The 26617-nt window shown below is 38.3% G+C and overlaps 1 non-coding gene across 1 annotated transcript; it reads left to right on the top strand.

The window, feature by feature from the left end:
- The first annotated feature begins 21519 nt into the window (after positions 1-21519).
- Positions 21520-21628, top strand: LOC121481743. The gene has a single exon (XR_005985401.1). It is a non-coding gene; the product is annotated as a U6 spliceosomal RNA (small nuclear RNA).
- Positions 21629-26617: the final 4989 nt, after the last annotated feature.

The raw sequence follows: 26617 nt of genomic DNA, 5'->3' as shown, positions 1-26617 counted from the left end.
GCTATGAGGACAATGGATTGTAGGGAATAAGAGTGGAAAATGGGAAATGAGTTAAAAGGCTATTGGATTGTTCTAGCAGGAGATAATGGCGCCCAATAACAGCAAGCTTTCCACTAAATAAACAAAGCATTAGTTGAGTATCAACATTAACATAATTGCTCACTCTTCACATAGTATCACTGGTGATCAAAGGTATGTACTTCATTCCCCTTAAACCTTGTTTATTGGATTAAGAAAGTCTAATGGCTGAAGTTGCCATTCATAAAGACAACCTCCAGAGGTGTTTGATATACTGCGCCAGGCAGAAAGCGATCAAATGGGAGCCAGAGGGAACTTTTGAAGGAAAACTGTCTACTTAATGTCCATAAGTATAGGACACAGGTCATTCCACTGACTCCTTCTAGAGTTTGATTTTAGAAATATGACTGATCTAAAACTTAATACTGATACCAAGGGCTTTATTATTATACGACTGTTAGGCCACTATTCTTTTAATACATGACCTGCTTTCTAGCAGACACCCGGGACCAGACTATTTAATAATGAAATATGAGTTTTGAAACCACTTCAAGTCCTTTACCTTTAGGCATAAGACCAACAATAAGAAATTTCTAGCTAAATAGTATCTGAATTTAAACATGGTCTCTTTTGCTATACTGAGTTCTTTTTTAAGACTTAATTTATTTATTAATGAGAGACACAGAGAGAAAGGCAGAGACCTAGGCAGAGGAAGAAGCAGGCTCCCTGCAGGGATCCCGATGTGGGACTAGATCCCAGAACCCCAGGATCATGACCTGAACCAAAGGCAGACACTCAACCACTGAGCCACCCAGGTGATTTTCAATCCCCACTTGAATCTCCTTCCTTAGGCAACACCACATTTATAAATGAGTTAAGGTCTTGAAAAAAGAAGAAAATACTCGATTTTTTTTTTCATGAAAGATAAAGAATCTTTTTATTCCCTACTCTCTTTTCAATTCCCTTAGGAAAAAATCTAGTGAAAGCTAAACTGGAAAGAATGTGATCAGTTTGCCAAAAGAATAGGACTAGCTTGCCAACTTGATGGGGATGGAGATACTATGTTCCAGCTGTCATAAGTATGACTTCAGTTTCTAGTCCTTCTGTGTGCCCCCAAGCTCTTCAAGAAGGCTATGGAAGCTTTTACAAGTACCAAAGTGTTCACCCACAAATAGGCACTAAGGTTGGCCAAACAATACATAACAATCTTTATCTTTATTTACCCAAGCGTAATATGGTGGAGTAGAGGAGCACTGTGGTGCTTTGCACCATCCTGCTTCCAACACACAAGCAAAACCTGGGAGAACCAATAAGCAAATGACTGCATTTAGTTAGTATATAAATAGTTAAAGCTACTAATTTATATATAGAACTATGTTTACCTGTCTATGAAAATAGAAGTTAACAGAAAGTGGAGGGAAATCACTGCCAATTCCTATCTAAGAAGTTATACCCTGTACACTCCATAGAATTTTTGTAACACTGAAATATTGTATTCCTTTATTTAAAAATTTCTAAAGTATCTGCCGAGGGAAAATACCTCTAACCATTAGGCCCGTTGTTCATTTTTCTCATACAGACTCTTTTTTTTTTAAGATTTTATTTATTTATTCATGAGAGACACACAGAGAGGCAGAGACACAGGCAGAGGGAGAAGCAGGCTCCATGCAGGGAGCCCGACATGGGACTCGATCCTGGGACTACAGGATCATGCCCTGGGCAGCAGGCAGGCACTAAACCACTGAGCCACCCAGGGATCGATCCCCTCTGGTATGGACTCTTGAAACAACTTCCACATCTTCCATAAATAGCAAATCATGCCAACTCTGATCAACACTGCCTGGGCTCAAATCCTCTCTCTATCACTACCAGCTGTGTGTACATCCTTGAACAAGTGCCTCTGTTTAAGCATCTGTAAAAGGGAGTAATAACACTACCTACTTCAAAGGGTTATTGGGAGGATCACATGAGTCTATCATCTATCTATCTATCATCTATCTATCTATCTATCTATCTATCTATCTATCTATCTATCATCTATCTATAATGCATAAAAAGAGCCTCTGAGATATAGTAAGTTTAATAAATGTTAATTAATGCCCTAATTTCACCAATGAACATCAAAAGTGTACTCCCTCTCCACTCCCCCAAATATAGGTATCCCCCACTTTTTGAAAATCCACATTATACTGCTTTACCTTTATAAAAGACCTACATAAGTACCTGTTTTCCCTAACAAAAGAAATCTTCAGAGTAATTTTGCTTTTACAAAAAAAGGTGAAAAGCAAAAACAGCATTCAGCTTTTGTTTTGCAGCAAGCCTTTATGGAGGCAGCACAAAGCCTAGCAGCCAGAGCAGTCCCCCCAAGCTCCTCCCCTGGAACTACCCTCAGCATCTCAGCATTAAGCCGCCACAGCCCGGAGCTGTGTCTGTGAGCATCTGTGCTTTATCTAGAATTATTTTCTGCATCCATTAGCAAGATTTGTTCCAAGGTATCAGAAGAGCCTAAGAGAAGTTATTTTGGGGATCTGGGAATGCTCAAAACTTTTCCCATATAAATTAATGTTAATTGCTTCTTCACTTTAAGCATTTTGGTTTACGGAAGTTTTCGTAGGGATGCTCTACTTGCCGACAGCAGAAGAACCCTGTAAACAAATGTGTTCTAACCCGGAGAGAGTACTTATCTGGGACCAAGAGCGTTGACATCACCTAGGAGCTTCTGAAAGGCAGAATCTCAAAAAGAAAACAGAAAATGAAAAGAAAAGCAGAATCTCAATCCTCACCACTCCCATTTACTGAATAACAATCTGCATTTGAACAAGGCCATTTGGATACACATTATAAATTGAGAGCCACTGCTCTAATACACCCTCTGCTCATAATAACAATACTTCCCTCCCCAGAGCTGCCCTCCCCTACATTTACCCTCCATGCCAGCTAGAATTCTTGTTCCAAAATCAACAAACCCTCTACAATGTTCTCTAAATGTCTCCCCATCTCCTTACCATATCTGAACCCTAACCTTCCCCTAACCTATCCCAGAATCCCAGAAAGATACAACTTTCTCTGCAAACTTCTGCAGTGATGACTCCTTATTGCTCACACACCCCAAGGACACAGTTAGGAAGTCAACTTGCTACCTTCCTTCTTCCCAGTTGCTGTCCTTCCCCTTCCTTTCTAGTAAAACATCCTGCTCTGTGGGGGCCCACGCCTTTGACTCTATGACTTTCCCCTACTCCCCTCCAGGCTCCCTATCCTTCATCCATCAGGCTTTGCCATCTCTCCTTTCCAAGCCATGCTCATCTCCCTGGACGACTACCACAACCATGTGGATAGTCACAACCTGACCTCTTGGTGTCTCAGCCACCTTGTTTCCAATACTGTTCTCTCCAACACTCCACATCCGCACATATTTCCAGGTTACACCTGGACCTTTCTCATCTGTAATCTGCTCCAGTTCCAAAAGCACTAGTTTAACGCTCCACTCTGGTCGTAACCTCCTTTTCATCTAGTTTGCTGGCTGTGACCATTCTGCCACAACTTCATTGATCTTTCTAAACTTTTCCCTTTTAAATTTAGATTCGATGGTCTACTCATTCCAATAACAGTCTTGCTAATTCCCTAGCTATGCGTTACCAATATACAAATCTCCCTACAGCTATTCTCCTTCCTTCCCGTCACAGTGAAGAAGTTAACTGTGGCATCCTATAAGGCCAATGCTTTCACTTTGTTTTCAATGCTATCTTCATTCACCTTCTCAGGAACCTCAGGAAGCACAGGTTCTAGTGAAGTGACTTGGTGGGCTCCTGGATGGGGGCTGAGGTCCAGAAAAACCAACCCATGACTAGAAGCTTAGAAGAAGAATGGCCAACTAATACCAACTCACTCATAAGTGGTGGAGAAATGATTCAAATCTAGATCTTCTTTCCCCTGTATCACAGAGAAAGGGAACAGAGAAACCCCACAAGTCAGACATGGATCTCCTCACTGAGAAAATGCAGCTGTGGAGAAGCCTTTCTTGCTGTGTGGATAATCCTCATAGTTGATGGATACTTAAGAGTGGCCTTGACAATGATGTTCAGCTTTTTAAAATAATGGATTTCATTGTGTTACTAAGATGAAAATGTAATTCTAGTTAACATTCAGATACTTGTGGGAACTTAGCTTTCTGAATGTGCAATTTTGGAAGGAAACTGATCTGAAGTAAGAATCTCAGCTTGCTTTATTTATGTTCTTTCCTATTGGTTATTTGAAGGGACATAAACTACCTGAATTTTAGATTGTCCCTGGGAGAATATTTGTTATAAAAATATTGTGGGAAAAGGTCACTATGACTTAGAGAACCCACATTTGGGGGGAGGGTATTTAGAGCTAATTTTCTAAGGAATTATTGCTTCCCATTGAAAGGAAAGTTCAAAAGTGTCTCATTATTTTTCATTTAATCTCATCCAAAATGTCCAAAATCCAGTTCCCTATCATCTGCAGTTATCATAATGTGTCATTTTAATTCAAGGGGAGGATCTATAAATAGTATGTACAAATGAAATGTGCAAAATACTCAAATATTGTATGATCTCTATAGCATCATCAAGGCTTTATATGCACTTAGAAAATTGGTTTAGTTGTTAAATCTTTGACTAATCAGTATGTGCTCAAAACACAAAAGTGTAAATGTATGCTGCAAGGTGATAAAAGGGGCATGCTAACTTTGTGTTTGTTGAGGGAATTAAACTTGGATTTGTCAAAGGGGAATTTATAGATTTCATAAATCATGATGAAGATTATCATCTGGTAAGAATTAAACATGATTATAAGACAATCTATTCACCAGTTTATGTTGAAGTATATAGCTAGTATGAAAACACATATAAATATAGAAGATATTATATATTTATGATCTCTTTCAGCTCTAAAAATATCACTTATGAGTGAGTAGGCATTAGTTGGCCATTTATTAAAGTTTCTGTTTTGGCATTTGTAAAATGGAGACAACAGTGTTTTTCTCAAATAGTGGCCATAAATATGAGATTAAATATTGTAGCAGAGATGAGGCATAGACCTAACTATCAACAGGCTCTGAAGTGGGGGCATTCTTGTAGGACTGAGTCCTTAACCTGTGGGACCTGATGCTATCTCCAGGTAGAGAGTGTCAGAATTGAGTTAAATTTTAGGACAACCAACTGATGTCAGAGGGAATTGCTTGCTGTGAAAAACCCCCAAACATCTGGTGTCAGATCTTATAAGTGTGGTGGTAAGAGAGTAAAAGAGACACACAGAAAGGAGGGTGACTTTTTCCTAACTTGGGGTCTAACAGTCATATGTTCAAATAGAAGGAATGAGTGATAAAGAGACTGAGAAGGGGTAGGCAGGTGAAAAAAATACATAATGTAAATCTTGCACAAGATTCCATGAGACCAGCATCAGAAATGCACTGTTAAGACCTATAGTCTCTTCTGGAAGGGACTCAAGTATGGGGAACTGGGTTCTGGAACACTGATGCAAGATTCAAGAGGAAATGGGACATTCATCTGAGATAAGAGAAAAGTAGATATTCTCCAAAAAATGACAAAGCTCAGTATAGTAAAAAGGTCGGGAATCTGACAGTCTCAGTGAAGAGGAAGAATAACCTTACATAAAACAAAATCAAGTACTAAGATGTGAGAACAAAAGCATTCTGGAAAATTCTGATGCATGATAGAATAGCTAAAAAAAAGGGGGGGGGTGCTTCATGAGGGTTATGATATCTCATTGGGAACCTTCAAGGCTTAGAGGGAAGGCAGCTATTCTGGTTCATCATTAACAAGGAATACGGAGTCCCAGAAAGAAGTAACAGGACACTATTTAAGAAATAGGAAATGTAAGAACACAGCATTCAGTTTCAACATATATGTTCATTACCATCTCCTTCCAAAAAAGAAATCAAACCATGCGCACGAGAGAGAGAAGGGGAAATGGTTATTCAAAAAAAGGTCTTTGGTTAAATTTTTTTTTTTAATGAAAATATAAACTTGGGAATCCTCCACTGAAAGAAGGCTTTTTCTCTCTATAGTTTACTGATGATTATCAGTTTTCTGGTTGCAGTTTTGCATTCTATGTAGAAGAAACTGGGTTATTATGTAAGTCAATGACAAGGTAAGAGTAAACTCATTGTTCGTATTTTTGACAAGTTATGTGTAAATTGACAGGGTAGTAACTTTTCAGATTGTGCATATCCTGATCCTGACTAATGAAGCATAGAAATACAAAGATCTCAACATATTTTTCTTAGCCCACCAAGGAATTCTATCGCAAATAAAATCAGAAGCCTTTACTATCCACTTACAAAACACTCCTCAAATCCCCCGACATTGACCCCTCCCCCTCCCGCCATGCACCCCCCATCCACCCCTGTTCCCAGATCCCAGAGCCCTCTTCTCTTCACATAGTTTGTGGGTTGAGTTATGTCTCAGGCTCTAGGACCCATCAATCCTTAAAAACCATACTTTAGTTTACTTTTACAGCCATTTGCTAAAACTAAGCCTTCATTTTGCACAACCTCTCTGGTGCCTAATTGTTTGCCTTGCTCCTTTCTACCTGTGGCTTAGTAAATGGCCCAGAATGCATATCTTCTAGAACTAGGAACTAATCCTACATTTGCCAATCCTACCCCCAGGGTGTGCGCCCTGTTCCATTCTGGGTCTTTCCTATCTCTGCAGCTAATCTTCCTGGAACCCATCATGTCACAGGAAACCACACCCTCAGACTGCTCACCTATATTCATTAGAGAAGAATTAAACCACTGCCAGAGAACATGCTGATCTTTTAGACAAAGTGCAACTTCCTCCTACTTTGTCAATGCCTCAAAATTTGACCTATCATGTACATATTTTTTCACTGATTACTTTGTTCAGTGTTATAGGTTAGTGGCTGAGATAATGATGCAGATTATTGTGACTCTTTGCTAGCCTTTGTTAGGAGGAATAAAGTCCAAGAGAGAATTTACTCAATCTTTTCATGTAGCTGGATATAAACCTACAAGCAATGGGGAAGCCATAAACTGCCCGCCACCTTCACAGCAGGATAGAGAAAATAAATCTACCATTGTAAACAAGGAGCAAGGCAAGCCATAAAGTCCCAGACCACCATCCAAACCTTGGTTACCTTGCCTTTTTATGGCTGCATTCCTCCTCTTTGGTTATTGAGCCCTGGATCTCTAGAATAAATTTCCTTAAGTCTGTTCTAAAGTGCCATAACCAATATACATTACTTGAGATATACCCAAGGATGGATTGTAGTGGCCCGTTGATTATGTGAGTCAGGAGCTCTGGAGGGATATACTGAGGAGCATACGGCTTCTTGTCCTTTAAAAAAATAAGCGACCACTGAACATGATTTCCTCTGCATGGGGTGCTCTTCGACAATCCTCCACCACTCCCTTACTATCTCAAAAGCTACTCCTTGTATCAAATGTCACCAGGTAGAGATAGCCTCTTCCTTCTCTAAATTCCACTGTAGTCTCTCTAGAAGGTGAATTATTGGGTGCCTGGGTGGCTCAGTCAGTTAGGTGTCTGCTTTAGGCTCAGGTCATGAATCTGGGTCCTGAGATTGAGCCCCACATCAAGCCCCACCTGCTGAGCAGGGAGTCTGCTCCTCCCTCTCCCTCTCTTCTCCTTTGCCCCTCCCCCACCACCCATGCTCTCTCTCAAATAAATAAATAAAATCCTTTTTTTTTAAAAAAAAAAAAAAGGTAAACTATATTCTTTACACTGTTTTTTCTAAACAACTCAGGGTGGGGATGGCTAATATAAGTGTATGACTCTGTGACAGTTTTTCTCACTCACGTAGAATTGCTGAGCAATCTTCCATGGATGACTTAGTTCCTGGTAGGCCTGCTACTCTGATAAATTCCCCCTCTGGAAATCCCAGGACTTTTCTCTTTCCCTTGTAGGTCCTATGTAGATTTCCACCTGAAGTCCATGAGCCTTTCAGAGTCCTGCATTAAGAAGAACGCAGCTTCAGAAAAGCAGATGGTTTCACTATGTGAAAAGCTTGCAACCAAAAAACACCATCATAAAAATCCTAAAACTAAGACATTCACATTTCCTGGAACACTGAATAGAATTATTCTATGTGCAAATCACTTTGTTTTCCATCTGCTTTTCATAAACGACAATGACAGAAATGGGAGGAAGGGAAGAGCAGTGAGATGGGAAATTCGGTGGACATCCTATCCCACTGAGCCCCCCAGAGGAACATGCTCTTATTTCATTCTCTTCCCCATAGCTGGGAAAACACCTCTCAATCACCACAGCATGGAGAAGCAAAGTACACAAGTCCCATGATACAATTATAAAGTTGTGCTAAACTTATATTAACTTAAAAATAGTGAAAACCATATGAAGATAATAATTTTTAAGACTATTTCCAAGTTTGCACAAACTCAACGTAGAATCGTCATTTGATATGACCTATATGAAAGACCTCAAGGTTTTTCATTCTATAAACTTCTGTTCTATTTTCCTAATATATACATATTTAACTTTTTTTTTTTTGGTCTGTAAAAACAATAAAAATCTCTCTATTTGGTAAGAAAAGGCCTGAAAGCATCTTTCATAAATCCAGTGATGAGATATAAAATACCAAATTATTGCATATTAAATTTATTTTTAATCATTTAATGTGAATAGTTATACATCAAGAAATTATGAAGGGCTTGTACATATTGGTATGTCTGAAGTGGTAAATGGAATCGTTAGAATTTAATGTTCTCTTTGTTAATTGAGCAAAAAGAAATGCAGCATCAGACCTCTCCAGTGTAAATAATACAGTGTGCTAAGAAGATATAAACAAAAGTTTAGATAAGGAAGAATTATGAGGCTATAATGTTTAAATATCTTTCAAAAACACTTTAGAGTAAACCTAATGATTCTTTAAAAATAGCCAAATGAATGGTTGCTGTTTTGAGCATTAGACCTTAGAGTCCACACCATCGGCAAGAGAAATATCATAACCCTAAGCAAATTTCATTCCCAAATCGGACAGACATTAACATGCTGCCAAGAAAAACATTTCTTGTTCACTGCCCTGAATAAGGGTCCTTCGTATGTTCATGGGAGGAAGTCATTTGCCAGATGTTGCTGTTTATTTTACAAGTCTCCCTTTGACTTATGCTTATTTCCTCTTGACCTCCCCAACTTCTCCCATACACATCACATGGAGAAAAATCAAGACCTTGTAAACCTTGCTAAAAAGTACCTAGCTGTTCTAGTCAATACCACAAGTCTCAACATGTGTTCTTGTTTATGAATCCAGCCTAATTGCTGACAGAGATTGAATGATTAGGCCTCCCCCACTCAATGCTATCTGGACATTCATCAGTAAAACACACTATTTTACCATTTAGCATCATGAATGCCATCTATGATGGAAACCTTCTCTTTTATGATAACAACAAACCTATCAGTGATAAATCAAGATAAATAAAATAAAAGGAAGTCAAATGAAAGAGAAAGATTGTGTTATTTTCTAAAGGCATGTTATGTCTTTAGAACTCCCAAAAGATCACTCAGCAGAATGTCAGAGGTTACACTTTACCAAATGGGATTCTAGCAGGAATTGCACTGTAATCTTGCTATGTACGCCTGAAGGAGAATCAAACTGGCTGGTTCAGCAATAAGGTCTGTTTGATTTGTATGTCACACATATGTTGCTAACTTTATGTTAAAATGGCACTGGTATCATGTAGACCACTGTGTCCTTGGGGGTCTCACATCTCCACATCAAAGCCAACGACTTTTGCAGTGGAGGTTGCTTCTGCAGCTGTGGCCCAGCTTTAGCTTTTGCCTCCTTCTGTGACTCCCATTGTCCTGTCCCACTTGCTATCTTCTGGGCCCGTACCTAAAGTACAAGCCAAAAAACACTGGGGTGACAGGTAATGGGGCCGAGGAAAATAGGAAAAGTATGGTTGGAGTCCAATAAGCCAAGAACATTTTGTAAATGTGCTTAGTGGACCGGAGTTCTTCAAGGGTCACTCAGGGAACTCAAAGAACATGCCCTTAAATCATCTCTAGAAATGTTTGTATGTATACAGACACCTCCTCATATTATTCTGTTAGCACATTCTAATATGCAAAGAGTGGTCCCCAATGGTCACTGAATGAATGAATGAACAAATGAATAAATAAATGGATATTTATACAATGATTCTTTGGGTGAAAGACTAAGCAAAGATATCCTCATGATATCATTGTGAAGATATTCAAGTGGTAGGCTAGTTAGTAAGGTTTGGCCTTTCCCAAGTTTTTGTCAAAATTTCTTGTGGGAATTAAGCAAAGATTACCTCCATGTAATTGCAAATCCCCAGAATTCTTTGGATCTTATTCACCAAGTTAACCGAGGCCTCAGAAATATCTAATGCTGCAATTTACATATTTTAATCTGGTACTTTATACTCAATGTGTTTTTAAAATACATTGTTTTCAGTTCAATAACAAACCTGACTTGATTGTGGCTCAGTATAGTGTTCTCAAATATCTGTAGTAGAAAACCAGTTTGCTTTTCTTAATTTTCAATCCCAAATAAGTAATACTTGTAAAATAAAATAGAGATGAATTACCAAAAAAAGTAAATAAAAGCATCTATGTTCACTGTAGCACTTTCCACAATAGAAACAAGATAAGGAAACAGTCAAGTATTCTTGGCAGATGAATGGATAAAGAAAATGTAATATATATATGAATTATATGCATATGAATGTGATATTTATACACATACATAAGAATACATATATAATAGAATATTAGCCATGAGGAAGAAGGAAATCCTGCCATTTGCAACAACATGGTTGAACTCATGCTAAGTAAAATAAGCCAGAGAAAAGACAAATACTGTATGACCTCACTTCTACATGAAATCTTAAGAAGAAAAAAAAAACTCACAGAAACAGAGAGAATAGCGCTATACCAGGGGCTGAGTGGTAAGGGAGATGGGGAGATGCCGGTCAAGGGTACTAGCCTTCAGTTATAAAATGAGTAAATTCAGGTAATCTAATGTACAGTGTAGCAACTACAGTTAATAATACTATATCACGGGGTGCCTGGGTGGCTCAGACAGTTAAGCACCAGACTCTTGATTTCAGTTCAGGTCATGATCTCACAGTTGTGAGATTAAGCCTCGCATTGGGCTCCACACTAGGCATGGAACCTACTTGGGATTCTCTCTTTCCCTCTCCCAATGCCCCTTCCCCTACCACACTCTCTCTCTTTCTCTCTAAAAAATCATCATCATCATCATCATAATATACTAAAAATAAATAAATAATACTATATCATATACTTTACTAAGAGAGTAAATCTATAGTCTCTCACTAAAAAAACAATGGGAACTGTGTGAGGTGATGGTCATATTAATTAACTTGATTATGGTAATCATTTCACAATGTCTATGTTTGTCAAATCATCACATTGTATACTTTAAATATATACAATTTCATTTGTCAATTATACCTGAATGAAACTAGAGAAAACAAGAAAATAAAAAGCAAAGGTATAGAAAATACAAATGCCATGGTTTCTATCATTAGATTCAATAGCCATAAAATTACATTTTCAAATTTCTTCCAATTACCCAAAAGTTTCTAAGAACTCTCAATGTTTGTATCTGTCTGGTCACAAGCTGTTTACAATCAGTCTGGCCAGCAACACCAATCTGTGGATCACATTAAGGGGTGCAATAAGTTAGGTCTAGCCTTCTTCTTTTTGCCCTGATTTAGGGCAATAAGTCCGAGTATGTTCCCACTTGTATTTATCTTCTCTCAATAACACTTAGCACTAAGATCTTTGCAGAGGTGAAAGATCACTCAGTGTTCCCAATGTTTTCAAGCATAAAATTATGACGTCCTTGCAATAACTATATGCTTCAAGTTTTTGAAATACTAAGGATTAAAATACTTGTCAGAAGTTAGAAAATAAAGGTCACTAAGAAAATGTTCCTTTTTCACGAAGAGTGATTAATCTCACTTACATGCATCCTTGTTCTCCCACTGAAATGCTACCAAACCCTATTTTCTTGACATTACATATGTCTAGGCAGCACTGAGCTCACACAGAAGACTACATGATTCCCAACTTACTGCCCTTTGAAAGGACTGGGAGAGGTAAGACTGTGACTTATATGTTCTTTTCACCTCTCTTTCTTTTCTCCCTCCCTCCCTCATACACACACACACACACTCACACAGCAGGTGTCATAATGTCACATGTCATTCTTAGCAGTTAAGACAGTGGCTTTTAACCAGACAGGCTTTATTCAAGTCCTGACCATGCCACTTATTAACCATGAGATAGTCCCTCACTCTTCTGTGTCTAGGCTTCACAGTTGATTCTCCATAAAGATTTTCTGAATAAGCAAAGGGATACAAAATAAAAATGGTATTGAAGAGTAGTATGGTTAGAAGGTTGGAGAGAAAAAAATATATATATAATAAATTTTTATATACACACATATCTAGCAATTACTGACTCAGATCATGGTCTGAAGTACATTATCAACAACAAAAACCATGGACTATCCTATGAAAATGAATGATAGTGCCTTTCTTCCTGACAGCCAAAAAATTACTTAAGCAAGCAAATAGAAAACCTAATTTAGGGGATCCCTGGGTGGCTCAGTGGTTTAGCGCCTGCCTTTGGCCCCGGGGCGCGATCCTGGAGACCCGGGATTGAATCCCACGTGGGGCTCCCAGTGCATGGAGCCTGCTTCTCCCTCTGCCTATGTCTCTGCCTCTCTCTCTCTCTCTCTTTCACTGTGTGCCTATCATAAATAAATTAAATAAAATAAAAAATTTAAAAAAAAAGAAAACCTAATTTAAAAATACCATTCCTCTGTCTTATTAAGTCTGTGTTCACCATGTATTTCTTAAAAAAATGAATGGAATCAGAATAAACATATTTCTAACAAAAGCCATTATTTTAATTCGACCACCATTTTGTAAATATTTGCAGGGTTTTTTGTTTTTTTTTTTTTACTTTTTTTAAGATTGTATTTATTTATTCATGAGAATACACAGAGAGGAGAGAGAGAGAGAGAAAGAGAGAGAGAGAGAGAGAGAGAAAGAGAGAGGCAGAGACACAGGCAGAGGGAGAGGGAGAAGCAGGCTCCATGCAGGGAGCCCGACATGGGACTCGATCCCGGGTCTCCAGGATCACTCCCCAGGCTGAAGTCAGCGCTAAACCACTGAGCCACCCGGGCTGCCTGTGCAGGGTTTAAACACAGCAAATGAATTGAATCTTACCAAAGAACACTATCACAGGAGAAACTTCTAAAGTTATTAGTGCTCCATTATTCCTTCCTTCACGGTGAAAGATGCAGATTATACAGACTCACACGAGCAATAAAGTACAATGTCAGAAGAGCTTTGTTACACAAAGTGTAAAAGTTTTGGTGAATTTTTATCCTGTAGATGGAATGGGGACCCTACAGCAGAGGGGCCATAAATCATAGGAGATAGAGAAAAGGGCAAAAATTTGAGATCAGAGGCCATGGGGAGACCACACTGTACTGCCAAATTTTAGCTGCAATTTAGTTTTCCTTCATTTTTATAATATGAATGATGATACATTCTCCCAAAGGAGTGTTATAAAAAATACATGATACAACATATCTGAAAAGCATTTTTGTAAGTTTTCAAATGTTTTTAAAGGTGATAGGGAAAAAAAATCCACTTTGTTTTAATTTATGAAGCTTCCATTAAGGCAGAAATGAAGAGAGTCTTGCTAAAGATGGTAAAATAGAAATATACATACACCTTTGACACTACTGATATAATCTTGGCATCGAGTGCACAAATCCCAAGGCTGAACAGTTTACCAAGAACAAACAAACAGAAAGCGATGTGAGACATGTCACGTTTCCCTCAATAAATGCTCTTCTTATTCCCCATCTTCTAAAGAGACAGAAAATTCAAACTTCCTCCCAACTAGTCAAAATAATTGTTTTTCCATTAGGAATTTTTTTTGAAGCAGTAATAAAAGGGCAGAACCCAAAGTAGTGTTATAACACAAACAAAAATGGAAGCCAGAATACATGCCCATCCCCTTCCTTAGCTCTAAATTGGAAAAGAAGCACAAAGGCTACAGAGGGAATTATTTCCCACAATGTCTCTTTATTAACTGTATGTAGATATTTGCATTTTTGGAAACATACTTTCCCAAGTTCACTTCCCCTTCTCTAGTGAAAATAGCATATGGGCATTGTCTGCAATGCAGGTGATACATGTTGGATAGAGGGTCTTGCCCCAGTACTGAACAGTGAAGTCTTCTAAATTGCTTTGGTGCTTCAATTGCCTGTGCATATTAGTTTTGGCAGAGCAGACATATGGAAAACTGTTCTTCTCATATTCATTGGCTCTGATACTTTGCATGTGAGATGAAACAGCAATGCAAAACTAAAACTGTTCCAGACCAAAGAAGACTCTGAATTTTGTTTGGCTTCTGGGAGACAGAGTCATGGTGGGAAAGGCACTCCAATGGCAGTCTGGAGATATGCATTCTAGACTCAGCACTGCCACTCACTGTGGCAAATCACTCTGCTCTCTGAGTTTCAATTTCTAAATCTCTGAACTGGCAAATTTTTCCTAGATTAACATTTGATGATCACGAGTAAAATAGAGCATATCAGATTAAAGTCTTCAACAACTTTTCCATATTTACATTAATAAAGTTTAAAGAAGAGCTACCCTACAACCCAGCAATTGCACTACTAGGTATTTATTCAAAGGATACAAACATAGTGATTTGAAGGGGTACCTGCACCCCAGCGTTCACAACAGCAATGTCCACAATAGCCAAACTGTGGAAAGAGCCCAGATGTCCACAACTGAATGGATACAGAAGATGTGGTCTGTATATATAAAATGAAATATTACACATATATCAAAAAGAATGAAATCTTGCCATTTACAACAACATAGATGGAACTAGAGGATATAAGGCTAAGTGAAATAAGTCAGTCAGAGAAAGACAAATACCCTATGATTTCACTCTTATGTGGAATTTAAGAAATAAAATAGATGAACATAGGGGAATAGAAGGAAACGTAAAATAAGATGAAAATTGAGAGAGAGGCAAACCATAAGAGACTCTAAACTCTAGGAAACAAACTGAGGGTTGCTGGAGGGAAGGTGGGTAGGGGGATGGGATAGTTGGGTGATTTTACTTTATTTTATTTAAAACTAGACCTTCTCTTGTCAGGACCAAGATTGGAAAGTCAAATTACTTAAAGTAAGAAATGATAAGTAGCTTTCTACTGAATTATTTCAATCATTGAGATCTTCATTAAATATGTATGAGTCTGTACACTTCTTATGAAATTAGGTGAACTAAATATTACTTTTACTTACATCACATTTTCCTCTCTATTTCTCACATCTCTCAACATCACTTATACAATGAGGAATTTTTCCTTCAAATAATGGAAAAGCAGGATCCCTGGATGGCGCAGCGGTTTGGCGCCTGCCTTTGGCCCAGGGCGCGATCCTGGAGACCCGGGATTGAATCCCACATCGGGCTCCCGGTGCATGGAGCCTGCTTCTCCCTCTGCTTGTGTCTCTGCCTCTCTCTCTCTCTCTCTCTCTCTGTGTGTGACTATAATAAATAAATAAAAAAATTAAAAAAAAAATTATGGAAAAGCAGAAGATAATCTGATAATAAGTAGAAGACTTTGTTTAAAAGAGAAAGTACCAAATTTTTATTTACACATTAAAGATGAGGCATCTATTACAAAGATTTTGAAAACAATTAATGAAAAGAAGTGAATTGCTTCTACTAAGTTTTCTTTCAGACTTTTCCTAAGGCATAAACTATTTATATGGCAGCGGAGTTCTTTTTTTGTTTTTTTTTGTTTGTTTGTTTGTTTGTTTTTGTTTTTTTTTTTATTTTTTTTTTTTTTTGCGGAGTTCTTTTATAACATGGCTGTGGTCATAACATAGATACAATTTTGCATCTTGCTTTCCTCACTTAGGTTAACAGGAACATTTTTCTGAGTTATTACAAACTCTGGATTTTTTACTGGCTACATACCATTCAGCAAAAGTAAGTACCAACCAAAATTTATAGAGTCATTCCCCCGTAGATGAGCTTTTTAAGTAGGAAGCTGGAAATCACAAGTAATAATATTAAGATAATACTAATATTTGTGTGCAAGTATGTAAAGCTTTCATCAAGGGGATAAACTGCAATATTTGGAGAAGGGATAGAAACAAAGAGGAGCAGCAGCCAGTACTGACCACCAGGTAACTAACTCTTCAGAATAGATGTAAATAAGGAATCCAGGGAAAGGTTTGCACTCTGCCTCCATGGTGACACGGCAGTCCAGGAAACTGGGCCTTGTGGTAACTGAGTAGAATAACTGCTCATTCCTGGGAGAAGTCTCACCCATTCCAGAGCCCAGCAAATGTGCTCATCAAGGAAATCTGACAGCAGCAGAAAATGGCCTCCAAAGTAGCTGGACATAAAGAGCCAAGCACGGGTGACAAATTCTGTTGTCTAGAGTGCTTGGAAGACAGTAAAGTGAGAGCCATCCCCTGTAGTGTGTAAGTTGTTAAAGAAAAAGAAATGCAGCTGGTATCCAATCTCAGTGTATCAGTAAGGACATTTTTGTAATTGCATACCAGGGTCTGCAATATATTTGTGTATATTATTTACAGGAATTACATAAACAAATTTCTTTTTTAAAACTGTTTTCCTTCTTTTATGTAGCACTGGAGTTGGGGAGATATACAGAGGATTCATCCTTCCTTAACAGGCCTATCTTAAGTGAATACTACGTTTAAACTTTCATGACTACCCTAAAAGATATATGAGAGACCTAACATAATTTTACCAGAAAATTTTTCCCAATAGTAGCTTAAAATGTACCAGTGACAGCAGAGATGCCTCTGTTGATAGCTTAGAAAAACATGGCTAAATTAACACACAACTTGAAATTTCAAGGTAAAGGGTAGTGACTTTGCAGTGTTTTAGGATTTAAAATGACTTAGATCAGAATTTTTTTAAAACAGGCAGAAAACTAAACTATATAAAGCCAAGATGTAAAATGTCTACGAATCCTATGAAATACAAAATTGCAATCTGAGAAGTTAAAAAAACATTTTAAAGAAAACAACTTTGATGAAGTTTATTAGACACCAGACTGTTCAGAGTTCTTAACTCTCTTTCCTTCAAAGTGTTATAAGAATATGGCAGAGAATTTTCTCTAAAAAAAAATCAGAAAGAGTTCTGTAAAAGAAAAAGATGGCCTAAAGTCTAGACTGTCTCTTAAGAGACCTTCCTGTGTACTAATCCTGAATTTCATTCATTACTCATCCCCTTAGAGGTAATCCAAACAGATTAAGAAATAAAATGCTTTTCTCTTCTGTCTTCTTTTTTGCTTTGCAAACTGTTTTTAAATTAATACTTCCTGCTCCCTCCCAAGAATACTGGAACCTTTGTAAACAGTTGTTAAATAGCTACAATTCCTTCTCATATTCATTCAACATTTACCACAACTCTCAAGATAAGCAACACCCACTTGAAGGTATCATAGTGTCAACTACTATAATGAAGGAAAAGTGATTTACAGCAGCTGGTAAACTAGGTTTCTAACGCAAAAAAGCACTGAAGAAAACAGAGAACTTTGTCTTAGACAGGGATTGTGAGAGTTTCTGAATTGTTAGTACTTCAAAGCCTCATTCTATTACCCTATATACAATTCAACTCGTAACTTATTTTTCATTTTTCCTTGGGACTAAACAATACTTAAAGCAATCACTAGACCTGCCAAACTTTATTTTTTAATTTGTATATTCATTTTCTTGTGCAATTTCGGTTTGTTGGAGTCAATTACAGCAATGATTTATGATTTACTCTGGTAAATTTCCAAGGCTTTTTGTAAAGAAAAACTCAAAAGAATTTCAGTAAAAGAATGATGTGCTGCAATACATACAATGTATACATCAAGTTCAGAATGCTGAGAGTCAGAATCAAAGGAAAAATTGTTCCCACCATCCTTCCAGAAGAAATCTTTGCAGGCATGGCTAACTAAGAATTTATATTATCTAGTATTTTTAAAGGTGTTTGTTTCTTAGTTTAAAAATACATTAAATTGAGTAACAAAGAAGAAAAAATAATACCTATAAGACTCTCTTTGGGTGTAAGTCATCCAAACCCCTGGCTTTACCAAATAGCAACAACAACCACATTAACACAGTTCCCATCTTCCCAGGGTTAAGTTATTTTCTTGATTCCATATACTGTTGGTACACATTTTAAATAAAAATTCCTTTAAGGTTTAAAGATCTCTAGTTCCATAACCAGTGGAGCAGTGGTCCAAACTCACACCCTAACTGTAGTGTCTGGATAACTGCAAATGTAAATATTTATAGTTTCCCAATTAATAAAATGAACACTTGATCTAAGATTGAACCACAGCACCCATAGTCATATACAATTCCCTTAGTTAACAAAATCTTACTAATAAGCAAGAATGTACATCGTAATTTTCATAACTTTTAACATTTATTTGTTATGCAGGTTTTGTTTTGTTTTTTGTTTTTTGTTTTTTGTTTTTTTTAGAAATAAAAGGAGTCCATCTAAGGTAGCACAGAGAGTTAGTATCTTGCCCAAAGACTCTGGAAACCTTTGGGGAAGCATAGTGGAGAGTTCACCACCAAATGGATTTTAACATCTGGGTGAGTGGTTCTCAAATTTCAGTACGTATCAGAACTGCTGTGGTTATGTTGAAGTATCTCTAATTGTACCTGAGGTGAGGGGCCCACCCAAGCTTTTGAACCACTAATCTAGATTAGACATTCACGTTCTCTTTCATCTTGTCCCAGGAATTGCCTTTTAATGTATCTTACCTTATCAAATCTAGATTAAAATGTGGGTTGTCCTTAATTTATTTTTTTTTTTTAAGATTTTATTTGAGAGAGAGACACAGGGAGAGCACAAGCAGGGAGAGGGCCTGAGAGAGAGGAAAAGGCAGGCTCCCAGCTTAAGCAGGAGCCCTTACAGCTCTATCCTAGAACCCCGAGATCATGACCTGAGCTGAAGTCAGATACTTAGAGGACTGAACCATCCTGTCCTTAATTTTTATGACTCCTTATAGCCTTTGTCTTTACTGTACATGATCCATTGCTCTGTTTTTCTGGAACAACTCACTGTCTGGCGAAGTCTCCCCTGATCCAAAGGAGAGGAAAGAGGGGTCAACTCCACCAGGTTAAACCTTGTGGATGAGTGAGACCTAAATTAAGTTAACTTAGTTCAATGATATCTCAATTTCCTTAGAGAAAAAGAACATTTCTAGTCTTCAAATAAACTCCTGTAACAGCTGGATCTAGATGCACTGCTTTCCTTTTGGAAGATCCTCATTCTTCAGAAAATACCGTGGGAAATCTGCTGACAATTTCCTGTAGCCTGGCCAACCCTAATTCCCAATGATGTCAACCATTTCCTCTCCATGTGGTTTTGCAAAGCTCTTTGTCATGGTAAAAATCTGTTCTTGAAGAGAAGTTGCAGAGATATATTTTGCTCTTGCTGTATCTCATATGCCCAGAGAAGTGCCTGGAACATAGTAAGTGATGTGGGAAAAAAAGGCAGAAGAAAATTATTAAATTTCCTTACTACCTACAGCCCATTGACAAGTCCTTGAAACAAGCAGAGTGACATTCCTCTAAGGACTCAACTGCCTCGATGTTGATACTTTGCTAAGGGCCAAAGGCAATCTTAGCCCAACCCCTAGGAACTTATAAGTCTACTTTAACATATAAAAATTCCTTAGGAAACTTCCTTTATTTCTATCCCCCAAGATCCATATTGGCAACCATCCCCCAAGTATATGACCCACTGTTATACATCTGAAGGGTCTCATGACTGAGTTTTTACTAAGCAGTAATAAAGGACCTTTCTTAATAATAGCTAGCCCCCTTGGGATCCTGGAAACCTTGCTTCCAGAATACTTGGGAGGCTTACATTATCCCTAACCCCTTCCCAACCTGAAAGTATATAATAGGCCACTCTTCATGATTCCAGTGCAACTCTTTCTGCCCACAGGTCCTGTGCCCGTCCGTGCCTTAATAAAACTACCTTTTTGCATGGAAGGTGTCTCAAGAATTCTTTTCTGGTGGTCGGCTGTGAACCCTAACATCTTTCCTACATCAATAGGCACACAATGAATATCTCTTAAATGAATGAATGTTTTCCTACCACATGAAGTGTGTGATTTTTATCACTGTCAAGGACATAATAAATTTAGTACACAGCCCTTTGCAAAACATCAAAGGAGATATCTTTGGCATTATTGATCTACCACAGAGCTGACTTCCATTTTAAAAACATATTCATCAATGAAATTTGCCTTAAACACAGCATTATTCAGTTTTCTTACCTACCATAATTCAGTACTGATATGATACCAGATTTTTAGTATTCGTACACAAATTTAGACTATCTGACACCAGCTAATACAAGATGGCCCTAGACTTTACAATAATATATTTTCAAGAATGTCACAATCATAAAAGACTCTCTATCCTTAAATATAGAAACAGAATCCTGATGTAAACCTCTGCCATCTGAACAGTGTTGCTGTTTCTGAAAAGGCTAGATTTCCTAGGATGGGCACACCTCCTGTTTCCTATTGACTCATCAACTGAGTTCTCTTTCTACATATATTGAAAGCAAAAAGTCTGCTCTGTTTAAGCAGAGCTTAGATTACATGAGTTAAAACTACAAATTTTACTTACACAGGGGTAAACTCTATCCATAAAGATGATCTTTAAAAGTCATCTGTCAATCAAATTTTGTAAATTGAATTATAATCTAATGTGCTGGAGGAGGGGTGCCTGGGTGGCTCAGTCTGTTACATGTCCTACTCTTGATTTCTGCTCAGATCATGATCTCAGGGTGATGAGTTCAAGCCCCAAACTGGGCTCTGCATTGGGTGTGGAGTCTGTTTAAGAGTCTGATTCTCTCTTTCTCATTCTCTGTCTCTACCCCTGTCCCTCTCTAAAAAAATTTTTTTAAAAAAGTACTGAGGGAGCTTGTCAGTCAGTTGATGCAAGCCTATAATACTGCCTTTTGTAGTGGCAAAAAAAGGAAATGTAATTATAAAAGTAAATCCTCTACTACCAACAAATTTGTCTTTTTTTGCTATTAAAGTAACATTTTGTTTCAGCAGCTCGAGGAGACCCATTTGGATAGGATTTGTGTTTTAAAAGGAGAGACTAAGGCATTTAAAAAAAACAATCACACAGATATTTATCAGTCAAGTGAATTTTGCCTAAATTCTTTCTTCTATTGAATAGACATTTATTGAATGTCCTCTAAGCCAAACATTAAGCAATAGAGAACTGGACAGTCACAGCTCCTGGCCTCATAAAATTGACATTCAAGGAGGAAATGTGAACATTAAGAAAATACAAGTACAACAGATGTTAAGAAAAGATAAATCCAGATGATATGCAGATATTTAAAATGGTATCTTCAGGTGCTTGCTTCAGCGGCATATATACTAAAATTGGAACAATACAGAGAAAATATTAACATGGGCCCTGAAGAAGGATAATACTCCAATTTCTGAGGTGTTGCATATTTTTAAAATAAGTAATATGAAATAAAATAAAATGATAGGACATATTCAAGGACTTCCTGGGGACACTGCATTTAGGCTGAGGCCTGAACAATGACAGTTGGCCAAGCAAGGTAAAAAGAAACAGCACACTCTTGATTCAGAGGCAATGGAAAAATTCTCACATGAAAGGAATTCAGCAAAGTCCAGTAAGGCCAATGTAGAGAACAGATGGGAGAGGAGGGAAAAGCTGGGAGTGGAAGCTGAAGGAATGGTCAGGACTCAGCTTGTGGAGGTTCCTGCCACTGTATGAGGTGTTTGAGACTTATTCCTGAGAACAGTAGAAAACCACTGAAGAGGGTAAAGCAGGTATCATGGTAATGGTTTCATGAACATACATAAAGCAAATAACATTTGGCCAATTCTTACTAGAGCCATCTGTTGCAGCCAAAGGTAAACTCCAAGGGGCAGAGCCAGAGAAATACAAGGCTGGCATGCAGAGTTGAATTTAGGCAGTAAGCAGGAGTGAGGGGCTGGAAGGAGTGAAATGAAGGAGAGAAAGCCAATCCAAAGAGGCGGTACTGAGCAGACCTCCACTATGGGCAATAGACCCCAGTCCACAAGGGACAGCTTCAAGGAGCCATTGAGAAGGTGCCTGAGAATCATCTAGATGAAGGGTAGAAAGAGGTAGTCTTTACCCACCACCTCCCATTTCCAATAGCTCCAGATTCTCACATGCATTTAAATAGTTAAAAGTATACATGCTAATGTACACTAAGACAGCCCCAAGAACAAGAGGCACTTGTGCAGCTGAGGAAGGTGCCATCAGGCTAAGTAAGAGTGTAGCTGACTTCAAGGCTGTAGTTAAAAAGTGGGATGAGAACATGTGAATCAGGACACAAGAAGCATCAGATATGCTACCCAATTTACCAATCACTCAGGAGCTGGCTATAAATTTGGAATTATTTATCATCTAAATGAAGAGCCCACATAAAGCATTTGGAGTAAAGGTGCTGAAGAGGAGAACTGATCCTCTAGTGTCAAGTTCCATCCATAACTATCACTTTTATCTCTCTGAATAACACTATGTGCCAGACTCTGTGCAAAGCCTTTATTTTTTTTTTAATTTTTATTTATTTATGATAGTCACAGAGAGAGAGAGAGAGAGAGGCAGAGACACAGACAGAGGGAGAAGCAGGCTCCATGCACCGGGAGCCTGATGTGGGATTCGATCCCCGGTCTCCAGGATCGCGCCCTGGGCCAAAGGCAGGCGCCAAACCGCTGCGCCACCCAGGGATCCCTGTGCAAAGCCTTTATAATGTCACATTTAATCCTCCCAACAATCCGACAAGGGGGTCCTGTCATTATAACTGTATCATCCATCTATTGCTGTGGAGCAAATTATCCCAAATTCAGTAGCTCAATAAAATAAACATTTATTATCTCTCTCAGGTCCTATATATCAGAAATCGGGGGAGCCACTTGACTGGGTATTTCTAGCTCGGACTGTCTCATGAGGTTCCAGTCAAGACACTGCCAAGTCTGCAGACATCTGAAGGCTTTGCTAGGACTGGAGTTTGTGCTTCCAAGACAGCTTACTTACATGGTGCTCACTGTTGGCAGGAAGCCTCAGTTCCTGCCATGTGGGCTGTTCCTATGACTGCCTATCCTTACAACATGGCCCTAGCTATCCCCAGACTGAGTCACCCAAGAGAAAGTACAAGGCAGAAGCCACAATGATTTTGATTCCCTAGCCTCAGAAATCACACACCATCATTTCCACAATATCTTATTTGTTAAACAAGTCAACCCTATTCAACATGGGAAGAGACTGCATGCGGCATGAATACTAGGAGGCAGGGATCACTGGGGCTGTCTTGGAGGCTGGCTGCCCCAACCATCATTTTACACATGAGGCTACTGGGGCCCAGAGAGGTAAACTGACTTTCCTAAGGTCACACAAGTAAGTTGAACTTGGTTCTCACTGACTATAAGTCCTACGTCTTTAATCACCATACTATACTGTCTCTTTAAGTAAACTGATACTTAAAGCCAAAGATATTTAACCACACAGGGAAACATTTAATCTAAAATAATATCAATAAGAAAAAAACCCTGGAGCCTATCAATAGACTTAATTTGGCGCGAATTTCTGACTTCAGCTTCCTTCATCTACAGACTAAATTGTCAGATTTATAAACACAGGTGTACTTGTGCCAGAATTAACCAAATGCTGCATGGCATCGTGTAAAGAAAAAGGGAACAATCTGAAAAAGTTTAATTTAGTAAAATAAACTGACTTCAAAGCAGTCCAGATGGTTTCAATACTACCCACAAAAAAAAAAAAAAAAAAAAGAAGAAGGAGGAGGAGGAGGAGGAGGAGGAGGAGGAGAAGGAAAAGATTAAGGATGTGATAATAAGACAGGAATAGCCATTCTGTCCTCTCTATGGGATGGGGGCAGAGACTGCTTTCTTCTTTGTATTACAAGACACAGAAAGCAAAGGCCTGATGACTAAATGTTGCTATAAATCATCCAGGATGCCAAACTCAAGTACTTTGTGGGAGGCTGGGGTTACGGTTCTCAGTAGCACAATGCTTTGCAATTAAAGCAGAATATGAAAACTGAGGAGCAAACAATAGGTGTCCTGAAGGATGTTCTCCACCTATATTTATGTGTTATCAACGCAGGACCCCATCATATCCATCTTAATAAACCACCAGTATCAAAGTAGAAAGATAAAAAGATCAACGTTTACCATTCTTTAGTCCAGGCAATATCAAATACGTTGATAACTGAAATCACATACAGAAAATGAAGGGACAGTATTCTTGGTGTAGGGAATGAAAGTGTATTCTCATGATCTCCTTATTCATCACACAAATCCTGGCTTAGGTTGCCTCATGCATCTCCAGGCCCTCCTGCCAATGAGGAAAGCCAGGGTGTAAATCCGTCCCCATCCCCACTGAGGAGCCTACGAACCTCTCTCTCTATACTTCCCCCAGACCTGTCCCCGTTACCAAAACTATATCCCATTGTTTAATGTAAGTAACAATCTTAGAGCTTCACCCACTGCTTCTCTTCAACTACAGCCCTTCTGAAAGCTTTTGCTCTCTGTAGTTCTTTCTTTTATGAAAGTCAACAAAAAGCAGCATATCATGGGCTGAGATCCATGCAGTAAATTAAAGCCATTCCACACTCAAGGGTTTCCAGCAGTTTTTCATATCTGCAGACCAGGCCTACAAACTCAATCGTTTTCATTCATTTGAACTTTTGTTACAAAGTATTGGGAATGGAATAAATTAGCCAGCTCATCTTTCCCTCTATTTCAAAAAAGCACAGAGTACTATTTCTTTAGAGAGAGCATTTCATGGAACAGACAGCATTTCTTACAGTAAAACAGCTCGACAAACAGGGTAAAGGATTGTAAAGGTGTTCGGTAAGGTTTCAAAAGAGATAGGAATGTTGAACAAAAAGAGGCAGGGGCTCTGACCCAATAAAGCGTCTCGAACTTCCCAAGGTCTTTGATCTTAAAAAAGAGAAACTCTAGAACATCAACTATAACAGAGTCCTGGAATATTTCCAGTAACTTTTTTCCTGAGAAAATGGAATCTCCAAAACATGGACTAACAGACATATAAACCCTATCAACTGTTTCCCATCCCATTTCCCTGTCCCATACCATTTCAGATACACTCATGCCAACCCTCAGAGATATACTCTTACAAAGGACCGATACTAGAAGGATGAAATGGTTGAGCTTGTTTGAATCAGGGGCATTAGATGGAGGGACCCAAGAAGAGAGGGAAAAAAAGATGAGAGAAGGACAGGGCTTCTAAAGAATAATGGAGAGATGTTCCAATCATTGAAATTTGAAAATCAACTTTGGTTCCCACCTAAATCCAGGAATATCTATAAAATCCTTTCCACAATACCAGCAGTGAGTGGATATAATGAGACAAGATGAAGCTTAAGCTCTGGGGTCCCTCATCTGCAAGGGGTGTCTAAGAACATCTTTGTTCCTAATTTTCTATTTGTAATTTTGAGTTCTTTTTCCTAAAGAGGACTTCTAAAATTGTTTAAGATTTAGGGCCCTTAAAATTTGGATTCCTTTCTGTGCCACACATTTTCAGAAGTATCCCTTCATCACTTCTACAAATATAAGCAAAAGCAAAGAGAAACAAAAATAACTAAAGCATTTAAAGACACTTAGAGCTAGTTACCCAGTAGCTATGCTTGAAATCCTTCAAAGGCTTCCCATGATATGCTGAATAAAATCCAAACTCCAGTGGTTTTCTAAGGCCTCCATGATCTGGCTCCCTCTTCTTCAATTCCACGTCCAACTCCCCCTATAACCTCCAGTCACACGGTTCTCTTGTGGCTCCTCTACATTGTCAACCTCTTTCCTATCTCAAAACCTTTCTCTGCTGTTTCTTCTCTTGAACCTCTCTTGTTCCCTTGTCTCATTGCTGGTTCCATGCTGTTCTAGAGGATCTCTGGACCTCCGTGATGACTAAGATATCATGTTCTGTACCTCCTACTCATCTCTTGGGTTCTCTATCACATTCCACATTTTTTTCTCTTGTAGACTTTTATACAAGTTGAATTACATTATTTCCTTTTTTTTTTTTTGCCTGTTTGATAACTGTCAATCTCTTGTACAATCCTGCAACCTCCATCAGGACAGCAATGGTACTTATTTTGTCCACTGCTATGGATCCAGCTCCTGGTTCAGTACGCAGCTTAGAGCAGATGCCCCATAAAAATGTGATCAAAGGATGGTGAATAAGCCATGAAACACAGTTATCTTCCCATTAATGGAACTTAAGCCTTTAAAGCACAGAAACCAATAATAATATTAGTAATAATTTTAGTGAGTACCTTTCCATGTCTTTGTATATGGACTACTTGAATGTAATATAACATTTTTTCTGGCAAATAAAATCTGTAATAATCAACAGTATATATTATGTCTCACGCCATGGAATGCTGTTCTTGGAGATTACTGACACATATCA

This window comes from Vulpes lagopus, chromosome 23 (assembly GCF_018345385.1).
Source record: "Vulpes lagopus strain Blue_001 chromosome 23, ASM1834538v1, whole genome shotgun sequence".
Taxonomy (NCBI): domain Eukaryota; kingdom Metazoa; phylum Chordata; class Mammalia; order Carnivora; family Canidae; genus Vulpes; species Vulpes lagopus.
Note: the sequence above shows the minus strand (reverse complement) of the source record. Positions and strands in the feature narration are given on the sequence as shown.